Source organism: Schistocerca piceifrons, chromosome 3 (assembly GCF_021461385.2).
Source record: "Schistocerca piceifrons isolate TAMUIC-IGC-003096 chromosome 3, iqSchPice1.1, whole genome shotgun sequence".
NCBI classification, from domain to species: Eukaryota; Metazoa; Arthropoda; class Insecta; order Orthoptera; family Acrididae; genus Schistocerca; species Schistocerca piceifrons.
Window position 1 is genome coordinate 830,965,762 of NC_060140.1, and position 14,406 is coordinate 830,980,167.

A 14,406-nucleotide genomic window follows, 5' to 3' on the forward strand; every position below is an offset into this window, starting at 1 on the left:
AATTCATAATACGAGGGTCGGTCAAAAAGTAATGCCTCCCATTTTTTTTCTACTTAAAGAAATTAAGTTAAGTGAAAAATTTGAATTTGGCGCCATTCCTCAAACCTTCTTCTGCAATCCACTGCAGTAGTAACTTTCTGTGTCAACAGGTGGCAGCACAGCAGAAGTTTGTAAGATGGCCGACATCGATGTTCGTTTGAGGCAGCGTTGTGTGATTGAATTCTTGAATGCAGAAGGTGAAACGCCCATACGCATTCATGAAAGACTGAAGAAGGTGTATGGTGTTGTGACAGTGGATGTCAGCACTGTTAGACGATGGGTTCGTCGTTGTAAGGAAGCTGAAGGGCAAACACCGTTGACTGACGAAAAGCGGAGCGGCAGGCCGGTGAGTGCAGTGACTCCACACAACATTCAGCAAGTTGATGACATCATTCGTGGTGACCGTCGGGTGACTGCAGATGAAGTGTGTCGCATTATTTCTCTTAGTAAAGGCAGTGTGATCACGATTATTAAACAATTGGGGTACTCAAAAGTTTGTGCACGGTGGGTTCCAAGAATGTTAACCGATCAGAATAAAGAGGCAAGGAAAACAATAGCCTCCCAACACTTGCAGCGCTTCCGTTTGGAGGGAGATGAGTTTCTGAAAAAAATTGTGACCGGGGACGAAACATGGGTGCATTTTTTTGAACCCGAATCAAAGAGGCAGTCAATGGAGTGGCGTCACACAAGCTCGCCGAGGAAGAAAAAATTCAAAACTGTGCGATCGGCAGGGAAAGTTATGGCAACAGTTTTCTGGGATACAGAGGGTGTGATTCTGGTTGATTTTTTGGAGCAGGGATGCACAATAAATTCTGTTCAGTACGTCACAACCCTCAACAAACTTAAAGCACGTCTTCAGCGAGTTCGCCCAACAAAATCAATGGCAGATGTTCTTCTTTTGCATGACAATGCAAGACCACACACCAGTCGTCACACCTCTGACGAGATTGTCAAAATTGGATGGGAAGTTTTGCCTCATCCCCCATACAGCCCTGACCTGGCACCATCAGACTTCCATCTGTTCGGGCCACTAAAAGAAGCTCATCGTGGGATTCATTTTGAAGATGAGGAGGCCGTCAAAACATCCGTGCGTCAATGGCTTAGGAAGCAGAGCTGTGATTTTTACCGTGCTGGGATACATGCCCTTGTTCAAAGATGGACCAAAACTGTAGAGATGGGCGGAGATTACATTGAAAAATGACAAAATGATCCTCAATGTTGTGGTTTTCAACCTATGTAATTGCATTTAAATTTCCTGACAATTAAACGTAGAAAAAAAATAGGAGGCATTACTTTTTGACTGACCCTCGTAATTTTTTATGAATAATGCACGTCCTTTTGTTTCTAATTACATACTGCACGCAAAATTCTTGTTTTCATTTCAAGTAAAAATTCTTAATTATCGATTTTTTATGACAGGTTGTTAATAAAGGTTGCTTAAACTAAGAAAACATAACAGTTTAATTTTTTAGGCCAGAAATGATAAAACCAATTGCTCTTTATTTGGACTATGCCCATTGTTTTACACCACATATGTACTCTGACACTAACCAGAGTGATAAGTGTGTAGAAATATGAAGACCAATCATTTTCACAGCATCGAGGGCACCAAACAAAAGTTGCATTTTTACATTTTACAATGTACCATTACAATATGAATCCCACAGAAATGATCTGGAGCCAAGTTAGCGAATCTGTAGCGAGAAGTATCAAGAGTGTTAAGTTGCTGGACTTGCTGGAACTAACGCACGCGGCTTTTTCACATGTCACTGCCGAACGCTGGCGGAATATAGAACGGCACGTCATAAAAGAAGAGGAAAAAATGCGGCGCCTGGGTGGTTTCGTAGTTTCTGTTGTTGATCGACTCGTTATCAAGGTAGCAGATGACAGTTCCGGAACTGAAATGTATTTCTCGGATCAGGATAACGAAGGAGCTAAGAGATTACCAGACGACTGGCTGTTATTAATACCTTCAGTGGCTTCAGTGTTCAACAATACGGTGAAATCCCTGCAGTATGGTTTTGCATCACACATAGCTCTCTCAGAAAAATTATCCTGTATTTAAGTTAGGAATTTTCATTATTGTTGTTTGCAGTTAGACTACTGGCCATTAAAAATGCTACACCAAGAAGAAATGCAGATGATAAACGGGTATCCATTGGACAAATATATTATACTAGAACTGACATGTGATTACATTTTCACGCAGTTTGGGTGCATAGATCCTGAGAAATCAGTGCCCAGAACAACCACCTCTGGCCATAATAACGGCCTTGATACGCCTGCGCATTGAGTCTAATAGAGCTTGGATTGCGTGTACAGGTACAGCTACCCATGCAGCTTCAACACGATACTGCATTTAATCAAGAGTGGTGACTGGCGTATTGTGATGAGCCAGTTGCTCGGCCACCATTGACCAGACATTTTCAATTGGTGAGAGATCTGGAGAATGTGCTGGCCAGGACAGCAATCGAACATTTACTGTATCCAGAAAGGCCCGTACAGGACCTGCAACATTCGGTCGTGCATTATCCTTCTGAAATGTAGGTTTTCGCAGGTATCGAATGAAGGATAGAAAAAAATGGTTCAAATGCCTCTGAGCACTATGCGACTTAAATTCTGAGGTCATCAGTCGCCTAGAACTTAGAACTAATTAAACCTAACTAATCTAAGGACATCACACACATCCATGCCCGAGGCAGGATTCGAACCTGCGACCGTAGCCGTCGCTCGGTTCCAGACTGCAGCGCCTAGAACCGCACGGCCACTCCGGCCGGCTGAAGGGTAGAGCCACGGGTCGTAACACATCTGCCACGGGTCGTAACACATCTGTGAAATGTAACGTCAACTGTTCAAAGTGCCGTCAATGCGAACAAGAGGTGACCGAGACGTGTAACCAATGGCACCCCATACCATCACGCCGGGTGATACACCAGTATGACGATTACGAATACACACTTCCAATGTGCGTTCACCGCTATGTCGTCAAACATGGATGCGACCATCATGATGCTGTAAACAGAACCTGGATTCCTCGTAAAATATGACGTTTTGCCATTCGTGCACCCAGGTTCGTCGTTGAGTACATCATTGCAGGTGCTCCTGTCTGTGATGCAGCGTCAAGGGTAACCGCAGCCGTGGTCTCCGAGCTGGTAGTCCGTGCTGCTGCAAACGTCGTCGAACTGTTCCTGCAGATGGTTGTTGTCTTGCAAACGTCCCCATCTGTTGATTCAGGGATCGAGACGTGGCTGCACGATCTGTTACAGCCATGCCGATAAGATGCCTGTCATCTCGACTGCTTGTGATACGAGGCCGTTGGGATCCAGCAAGGCGTTCCGTAGTACTCTCCTGAACCCACCGATTCCATATTCTGCTAACACTCATTGGATGTCGACCAACGCGAGCAGCAATGTCGCGATACGATAAACCGGAATCGCGATAGGCTACAATCCGACTTTTATCAAAGTCGGAAACGTGATGGTACGCATTTCTCCTCCTTACACGAGGCATCACAACAACGTTTCACCAGGTATGAGAAATCGGTTGGAAACTTTCCTCATGCGAGCACGTTGTAGGTGTCGCCACCGGCGCCAACCTTGTGTGAATGCTCTGTAGAGCTAATCATTTGCATATCGCAGCATCTTCCTCCTTTCGGTTAAATTTCGCGTCTGTAGCACTTCATCTTCGTGGTGTAGCAATTTTAATAGCCAGTAGTGTACAATACTATGTCAGGTGAGAACGAGAGCACTTTATGCTTTCCGTCTGGTCACCTAAGAATCGCGCGGTAGTGCTGGAGTTGTTTCATTCCCTTTAAAAATTAAATGAGATTCGAAGCTACATTGTTTCGCTGCTCGTCACTTTCTACGGGTGAACTGCAACCGCTCACATAATTGCAGGTTAGTTGGACCAGCTGGCTGTCCAGCGCTGTCCAAGTTTAAGACGCCGGTAAAGCTGTTGTCCCGCACTATCGCTCAAATTGTGTGCGTGTAACACAGCATAACACGTAACCTCACAATCGTACTTCACTGTATTGGGCACAGCTCGGCTTCCGCTCCGCGTGAAACGAAATCCATTGAGATCCAAGCGAACGCGGAAGAATACGTGGTGTGATGTTCACATCAGGTTTATTCTTAAGACGAACACAGTGCAGTTCCCCAACGTCGCCTCCGGTCCGGTGGACGCACTCTGCGAAGCGCTGCGCCGCGGCGCCACGGCTGCCAGCGCACCGGCCAAGGACGCGCCTCCGCCGCCCCCGCCGCCGGGCCAGAGCCGAGGTCAAGGCCACCTGCGTTCTCTCCTCTCCTGCCCCACCGCCAGCTCGTCACGGCCCGGCGCGTCCGCGGCGGCAGACAGGGAGCCCAGCGCGCAGCAGCAGCATTACGCACCAAAGCCCCCAGCCTGCCGCCGCCTGCTCCTTCTGTCTCCCCCCGCACACCGCCAACCGATCAAGACTTGCCGAGCCATACCGCAGCCAAGTTCGAACGCTTGTTTCCCTATTTTCAGCCATAATGGATATGTTTGTGAACCGTGACTGTGTGGGATAACTTTATTTCAAGTTGCTGCTACGTCACTTTTTATTTTATGCTTAATCTAACATAAAGCAACGCGTTTCGAACATGTTCTATTCATCTTCAGGCGTTTATACATACATGTTGCTTAAAAATAAACAGTCTTAAACTACATTAATCTAGAACTCTTTGTCCATTCCAGAATGAGATTTTCACTCTGCAACGGAGTGTGCGCTGATATGAAACTTCCTGGCAGATTAAAACTGTGTACCGGACCGAGACTCGAACTCGGGACCTTTGCCTTTGGCGGGCAAGTGCACTACCAACTGAGCTACCCAAGCACGACTCACGCCCCGTCCTCATATCAGCGCACACTCCGCTGCAGAGTGAAAATCTCATTCTGGAAACATCCCCCAGGCTGTGGCTAAGCCATGTCTCCGCAATATCCTTTCTTTCAGGAGTGCTAGTTCTGCAGGTTTCGCAGGAGAGCTTCTGTAAAGTTTGGAAGGTAGGAGACGAGGTACTGGCAGAAGTAAAGCTGTGAGCACAGGGTGTGAGTCATGATTGGGTAGCTCAGTTGGTAGAGCACTTGCCCCCGAAAGGCAAAGGTCCTGAGTTCGAGTCTCGGTCCGGCACACAGTTTTAATCTGCCAGGAAGTTTTCTTTGTCCATTGTTTTTTACTGTAGCTGCTGGTCTGGCATTTGGGGGGAAGGAGGGGGCAGTGTATGGCTAGAAATCGAACTCATCTACATCTACATCTACATCTACATCTACATCTACATACATACGCCGCAATCCACCATACGGTGCGTGGCGGAGGGTACCTCGTACCACAACTAGCATCTTCTCTCCCTGTTACACTCCCAAACAGAACGAGGGAAAAATGACTGCCTATATGCCTCTGTAGTAGCCCTAATCTCTCTTCTCTTATCTTTGTGGTCTTTCCGCGAAATGTAAGTTGGCGGCAGTAAAATTGTACTGCAGTCAGCCTCAGATGCTGGTTTTCTAAATTTCCTTAGTAGCGATACACGAAAAGAACGCCTCCTTTCCTCCAGAGACTTCCACCCGAGTTCCTGAAGCATTTCCGTAACACTCGCGTGATGATCAAACCTACCAGTAACAAATCTAGCAGCCCGCCTCTGAATTGCTTCTATGTCCTCCCTCAACCCGGCCTGATAGGGATCCCAAACGCTCGAGCAGTACTCAAGAATAGGTCGTATTAGTGTTTTATAAGCCGTCTCCTTTACAGATGAACCACATCTTCCCAAAATTCTACCAATGAACCGAAGACGACTATCCGCCTTCCCCATAACTGCCATTACATGCTTGTCCCACTTCGTATCGCTCTGCAATGTGACGCCCAAATATTTAATCGACGTGACTGTGTCAAGCGCTACACTACTAATGGAATATTCAAACATTACGGGATTCTTTTTCCTATTCATCTGCATTAATTTACATTTATCTATATTTAGAGTTAGCTGCTATCCTTTACACCAACCACAAATCCTGTCCAAGTCATCTTGTATCCTCCTACAGTCACTCAACGACGACACCTTCCCGTACGCCACAGCATCATCATCAAACAGCCGCACATTGCTATCCACCTATCCAAAAGATCATTTATGTAGATAGAAAACAATAGCGGACCAACCACACTTCCCTGGGGCGCTCCAGATGATACCCTTACCTCCGATGAACACTCACCATCGAAGACAACGTACTGGGTTCTATTACTTAAGAAGTAATCAGTGATGTCTTCTGCTGGTTTTCTTCCATGTGGTTGACTATGTAAGATATCACAGCCTGTATAGGGCGCAGATAGATTTGCATCAGTTATGTGTTACGAAAATAGAGTGAAAGGCTGTTATATGACAGTTGATCACTTACAATTTCATCATCTTGCTGCTTCACTTGCATCACTGCTGTAATGGCAGAGCTGTTGATTGACATTACACTACTGCACATTATATTTTGTCACCGATTGCCAACCTAATTCACTGCACAAATTGCTTCGATGTTATACACACAAAACAAGATGGCGGACCGTAGCATGTGAGTCTGTATCGATTATCGAGGTTTTGTATCGATATCCTTGGTACTGACAGATTTGTAGTCAATTATTTACATTGCTTCCTTTCTGTTAGAAAGGAAGGCCCAAGTATAGTCTCGCTGTCTATATTAGGAAACGTCTAAAACCATTAGCCGGTCTCCACGTTCCCGTTGCAAGTCTAACGGCTTCGATGGGCAACAAAAATTTAAAGTATTTCATATAAATGAAGACTAGACATTGTAAACGCCCAAAGTCCCATTTTTTTCCACAAAACGCCCTTTCAGTGCTGCTGTGTTCCCGGTGCTCTGTTGCATTTTCCTAGTACTTTGGAGACCAAGCCCGAGCATTGCTAGGGCCGCTATTTTGTGTTAAAAAGACCGTGGCCGAGTATAGATCGTGCCGCGGTTTTCTGCCCCCGAGCGACCTATCGCTCGAAAACTGGACTCATTTCGTACGCGAACAATGTACTGACATATCGCGACCTACCCATTGACTGGTGCTATATTCCGCAGTCGAGCAAAAATCGCAACATCAAAAAATAATTAATGTAGAGAAACGAAATTTCGGGAATACATTTGTCTAGGTAACATGGTTAAGTGTCTAAAATTGCAAGTTCACAGGTTAATGCAAGCCACTGCAAATGTAAATACTAGTATGTTAATAACCGATGTAACCGCCAGAATGTTGAATTCAAGCATGAGGTACCGGATGTCAGTTTGTGCGATGCAGTTCCATGCCTGTTGCACTTGGTCGGTCAATACAGGGACGGTCAGTGCTGCATGTGGATGAAGCTGGACTTCTCGTCCGATGATGTCCCATATGCGCTCCATTGGAGACAGATCTGGTGACCGAGCAGGCCAAGGCAACGTGTCTACACTGTGTAAAGTATGTTCGGTTACAACGGCGGTATTTGGTCGAACGTTATCCTGTTGGAAAAAAGCACTTGAAATGCTGTTCATGAATGCCAGCACAGGGATCGAATCAGCAGGCTGACGTACAGTTTTGCACGCAGGACGCATGGGATAACCAGGAGAGTGCTTCTGTTGTCATACGAAATCGCATCCCAGACCATAACTCCAGGTGTAGATCCAATGTGTCTAGCACGCGTATAGGATGGTTGCAGGCCCTCAATCGGCCTCCTTCTAACCAACCACTGGCACCGAGGCGGAACCAGATTCCATTAGAAAACGCAACACACCTCCACCCTACCCTACAGTGAGCTCTCGCTTCACGCCATTGAAATCGCAAGTGGCGGTGGTTTGGGGTCAGTGGTACGCACGCTCCGACCTGTCCGTGAACTAATCGGTCTGTGACAGTTCGTTGTGTCACTGTGGTGCTAGCTGCTGCTCAAATTGCTGCTGCAGATCCAGTACTATGCGCCAGAGCCATACGTTGAATACGATGGTCCTCCCTGTCTGTAGTGCCAAGTGGCCATCCGGAGCCCGGTCTTCTTGCGACCGTACATTCTAGTTACCACCGCTGCCAGCAATCATGTCCAGTGGCTACATTCCTGCCACGACTTTCTGCAACATCGCAGAAGGAATATCCAGCTTCTCGTAGTCCTATTACACAATCTCGTTCAAACTGAGATGCTGATAACGGCGTCTTTGACGCCTTAAAGACATTTTCGACCAACATCTACCCAGCACGACCAGTCTTAAGGGTAGCTAACGCTCACGACCGTTCATCGTGTATTTAAAGAAAACCTGACTTGGACCCTCATAGTGGCGCTGCTCCTATGCGACTGGCGCGAAATTTGAATAGAAGCTATCTTTCAAAACGGTTCAGATGGCTCTGAGCACTACGGGGCTTAACATCTGAGGTCATCAGTCGCCTAGAACTTAGAACCACTTAAACCTAACTAACCTGAGGACATCGCACACATCCATGCCTGAGGCAGGATTCGAACCTGCGACCGTAGCGGTCGCCCGGTTCCAGACTGAAGCGCCTAGAACCACTCGGCCACATCGGCTGGCGAAGTCATCTTTCAGATGTAAAAACATGCCTTCCAACTGTAATTTACGTCGCATAATTCCTTCGTGGTGTTGCGATTTTTTTCCATCAATTTATTTCGAAAGAAACATTAGCGAACGTAATAGCTGCTGCCGTGATTGGCTGAGCAGATATGATCACATTTATGTAATTTCGTGCGTATAGGCCTACCTGTTAGGTTTCGGAGTTTTCTCTAATTCTGCTACAAATACGTCGTGTTTGTTGAGTGCGCAAGAAATTTTGGACGCTCAAGAGGAAGAATGTGCTCAGTCACTCACCTCGCACTATTTTGTTTGGAGGAGAACTATACTTTCTGTCATGATTATTTTAAAATTTGTAATCTATCAAAGATCTAAAGTAAATATGAAAAATTGGCCCTTTTTTGGTATGTATCACTCTTGATGGTACATCAGCTACATATATGCCAGTAACACTTTAAGAAAAGACCTAACTTGCCGATTTCCTAGTCTCCGAATTCTGCTAACTGGCCAGTCTCCAACGTGCTAACCCTGACTCAGGTGCCAAATCACGTTGAAAGTTCGTGCGCGTGTCAGTAGCTGGCGCATGATCTGTGCGCCAGGAAGTGCTTCGCTCAGGAGTCCAAAGTACCAATGGGCCAAGGCGTCCTCCATTTAGCATGAGATGATTTGAAGACACAACACACCAATTTATTGTGAACAGACCTAACATTCCGAGCTACGACGAAGCTTTCGCACGATTTGCACCAGCCTGTTGAGTCACCTAAACCTACGAGCCCATCCCATGCAATTCCAATACACACAACTATCTTTCTTGTTTTCAAGATCATGCCAGAACTGTCAACGCAGCCGTGTAAAATCTCCAAATGCAAAGTGGTCAACGTCTCCATCTTAAACAGCTATTAAAAATTCTTATTCTGAAACAGAAGAATGGAGACGTGTCAATGTGTTCAAAAGAAGACAGACCATGGTCGATGTACTTCTGTATGAAATAGAGAATGGGGAGAGAAAGGAAAGCGATGGGTGGGAATTCGTTTCTGCCAGCCGCAGAGGACATTGTGGCAATGGAATGGCGAAAGCAGAAAATTTGTACTGGACTGGGACTCGAACGGTTGCCTTGACCACCTTTTTTTATATATAAGAACGGTTTTCCAGCATTACAAAATACAATATCTCAATTAGGAATGCTGATAACAAAACAAATTTACATACATGAACATAATAATTGTAGTGCTTACATGAAGCAGCACTTACTCTAAAATTAACTTTTAACCAATGACTAGAAATTACCAAATACAGACAACTAAGGAAACAATTTTGTGTGGGTCCTGTTTAGTTACACAGTGTAAAAATATAACAGGAAACTCCTGTATTTTGTTACGGCGTAAAGTCAAGCGCCAGCACGCCAGTCGGGAACGATAGAGCAGAGAAGGCGGTAAAGAATACGTCATCCAGTTGCATGCTGAGCGACGCCTCTCCAGGACGACAACGCGACAGCAGCGGCCTCTATGCCAAGAGGACATAAGCGCCGCGCCCGACTGGTCGTGGCACAGTTCTACGAGAAGCTTCAAGACCAGCGTCCTGAACAGAGGCGTCAAAGCTCATTACTTTGCTCGTATATTCAACATAGCTCAAACTCGGAACTGTTATATTGAAGAAACTCGATTATTTTGTGTGTCACTCTTTGCTTGCGACACATCTGTGTAATATTCAAAGTTAAGTATTGTCATTTATTTTTCGTAATAGAACTCATTAATACGAGTTGTTTGAATTGCTTGTCACCTCCCCCACCTGTTCATTTCCTCCAATTTGCTGATGACATCGCCTTCCTAGCCCTTTATCCTACCCTTCAACGGTCCCAACGTACCCTCCAAACCCACCTTGACCTATTCACCACTTGGTGCAACCAGTGGTTCATCCGTATCAGCCCCTCCAAGACCCAGGCGATCATCATAGGCCGCACCACCTGCTCTTTCCGTCTCCATGTTTCCTACCTCACCATTTGTGGCCATCCTACTGACCTCACCCCCATGCTCACATACCTTGGCCTCATCCTCGACCGCCACCTGAACTCCCCATCTCTTTACCATCCAACACAAAGCTCACAGCATCTGCCCCCTGAAACTCCTGTCTGGCCAGACATAGGGTCTGCATCCTTCCACCATCCTTCACACCTTCAGATCCTTGATCCACCCCATCCTTTGTTATGCCAGCGTTGCTTGGATTTCCACCCGTCTCAGGTTCTATAAAGCCCTCCCAATCCTCGAACGCCATGCACTCCACCTCGCCTTCCGCATCTGCCTTCTGTCCCCCATGCACATCGTCTACAACCTCATCCCCTTTCCTCACTTTCTCATTTTCCTTGAACACATCTGTACCCTATATATTGTCCGCTGCCTCGATCCCCCTCACCCTCTGGTGTCTCCCTTCCTCTCCACCCCCAGCCTGGTGCCACGCCTTTACCGTTGTATCCCACCCTCTCTCCATCTCCACACCCTTCGCCTCCTTTCCCAACGCAACTTGCAGCATCTACCCCTCCCGAATGATGAGCTTCGCCCTGACGTCTACCCTTCCTACCAACTCTAACCCCACCTTCCTCCTGCCTCTTCCTCATGGCTCCCTCTCCTCCCCCTCCCTTCTCCTGAGCGGTTTTCCCCTCCTACACCCCCTGTCTCTCCTGTGCTCCCTTTAGTGTCTCTGCACTCCCTCCTGCCTTGTCTTCCCTCTTCATATCCTGCCCCACCTGTCTTCTGCCTCTTGGTGTACACCCTGACACCCCTACTCTTTTCATTTTGCCCCCTCCCCTCCTGCACCTTGCTCTCCCCTCCTTTTCCATCCTCTCAGGCCTCTTCCTTGGCGGATCCCTCCTGGTAGTTTTATACTTCGTTGTGTATGCTTCATCTCTCCATGTGGGTTTAAAGGGTCTTGTTGTGGAGTGTTTTTAATACTGTGGCCAACTTTTAACGTGTGCGTGTGACTTCAGTGTCTTTTTTGTGCTCTATGAATCGACAACTGTGTTTTTTCACTTTAAGTCGACTTTTTTAATTGTCCCCCCCCCCCCCCCCCTTCATGAACGTCTCAATGCCAGTGTATTTTTACCTCCATTATCTCCCCTTGCTGTGTTTTTATGTCACCCATTTTATCGCCTTTCTATGTATCATTTTCTTCTTGTATTAGCTGTCATGTCTCTTGGCTGAAGAGCGGCAGATTGTGCCACTGACAGCCCTCCCCTGTCCATATGGGGCAGGGGAATGAAATCACAATAAAGAAAAAAAATGTTTGTCTACCAAACCGATAAAGCAGGTTTCCTAGACACCCCATATTCGACGATTAGGCAGGATTTAACATACAATTTAATGTAGGAAACAGATAAACAAATAACTCAAAGACGCTCCTTGTGTGCGAAAACGAATTGGCGACCGCTCGTTTTGAAGGCGCCGGCTGCAGACATGCCTTCAGAAAGGTACGCCGAGCATTTGATGGTCATGAGAATATAACTTCACCTGTGAAAACCGCTCGCCGGAGCGGTTCCAATTGCGGGGCGGGTTGGAAAAAATTCTCCCTAGATAGTCAGCCAAGGTGGACTGGTATTTAATGCGTCGCCTCGTTGTGTGGTGTCGTGTTAGCAAAAACGTCGAAAAATTGATCGCGTTCTTGTGTCCGTTTCCGAAAAGATAAATATCCTTTATCCACGTGACCGCATGCATCTTTGATGGAGGAAAATAAGTCTCGTTCGGACAAAGGAGCATACTGGGAACAACCGTGTTCGTTGGCATCCAGAGATAAAGGGCCAGTAGCTGCTGGAGAAGGAACCATACGTCCGCCACCGCGCCGCGGAGAAGACGGTGTTCGTCTGTGTCGTCCATCACCTCAGGCAGAGCGGACTCACCGCCAGTGCGATGGCCTGGAGTTTGTGTCGCGTCGGGTACTTACCGGCAACGGCGATGTACTATAGGTGGCGCCCGTTTCCATGGTGAGGTATGGTCGATGAACTGCGCGCCACGCCGCCGGCCACCTAACCTGTGGGTGACGTACTTCGACGGCATTCCTGGGGTGAGTCGGCATTAAGACGTGATAAAAATCTCGTGTATTGGGGGCCCTAGAGAGAGGAAGGTCTGCAGAGACACAACAGAATTCCAAAATGGAAAGTTCGATATGTGATAGCGCTGGTGCAAATTGGGCCAGGGCGATCGGCGGATGACACGGACTAGGAGAGTGTTCGTCGACCAAAAGCTCATTGATATTGTTGAGACTGCGATGCCATAGTTTCAAGATCGTACGTGCGTAAAGAGATGTAGCGCGCGCCAGGACACTGGCCAGGGTGAGACCCCCTCTTCGCTTAGGGAGTACGAGGGTGTCACACAGGGTGGAGCTCGAAAAATTGCTTTTTTAGAATTCACGTTGTGGGGGCACTGTTGGTCGAATAGAAGGGAGAGTGGGCGTGATTTATAGTGACCGACGGGAGGTGTGTATTCATTGTTCCTCAACTGCGATAATGCAGTGGTCGCATGAGGAGCGCTTATTTTGTGTTGAAGTGTATTTCTCGAATTCCCACTCGATCATTGCAGTGCAGCGTGTTTATCGTTTGCGATCTGGGGTCCCCCCCCCCCCCCCCCCCTACGCAGACGGCAATCAATTTTAAATTGGGTAAATGCATTCAGAGCAACAGGGAATGTGTCATCTTGTACGAAGAGGACCTGAGAGAAGCGTAACAACACCACAAAACGTCGAACGAGTTAGAAAAGCAGTACTGAAATCGAAACGCTCACCTCGGAAACACTCACTCGCTCTCGGCATTTTAAGACGCGGCCCCTCCCGCCGGAGCTTCGAGTCCTCCCTCGGGCATGGGTGTGTCTGTTGTTCTTAATATAAGTTAGTTTAGGTAGTGTGTAAGTCTAGGGACCGATGACCTAAGCTGTTTGGTCCCTTAGGAATTCACGCATATTTGAACATTTCACGACGTTCTCTCCACCGTATTCTTCATAAAGAACTGGATTTTCATCCATATAAAATGTGCGTAGTCCACCAATTGTCAGTACGCGATTATGTAATACGAAGCAGTGACGCAAATGTGTTCTTTCTTGACGAGGCACATTTTCATCTCAGTGGGTGTGTAAACAAACATAATACGCGGTACTGGAGCGATACAAACCCCAGGCAAATTCACCAGAGACTTCAGCGCTAAGACCGCGTCACTGCGTGGTGCACCATATCACGAGTAGGCATCATTTGCCCTAACTTTTTCCAGGAAAATCGTCGTGCTGTAACTGTTAATTCGGATCGTTACTTAATTATGCTGCAAGAGTTTTTCCAGCCCGCTTTCGAGGCAATGCAATTACAGGACACCAGGTATCAACAAGGCGATGCCACTGCACACACAGAAGGCATTACCATGAGTTTTTTTGAGGCAAACTTTCCCTGTAAGGCTTATCTTTCGGATGGGGGATCTAAACTGGCCCGCACGATCACCGGACTTAGCTCCAAGCTAATGTTTTTTTTTTTTTTTTTTGGCTTGCCTGAAGTCAAAGGTCAATTGCAATCGTCCCAACACCCTGGAAGGCATACAGAACAACATTGAGGCTGAAATTGCAAGAATACCAGAAGAAACGTTTGAAAGGGAGCATGAGAATTTCAGAAAACGACTGCGGAAGTTTTGTGGATTGTGAGGATAGACATTTGCCATATATACTGTTTAAACCATGTTATTAGAAACCTCCATTGTTTTCCAATATGAGAAAAATAAAAAGCAGGTTTCTAAGTGTCCTTTTTTTAATTTCATTCCCAAATCAGCAATTTGCGGCGCTGCACTCTGCACTTGAATCTGTGACTAGCATT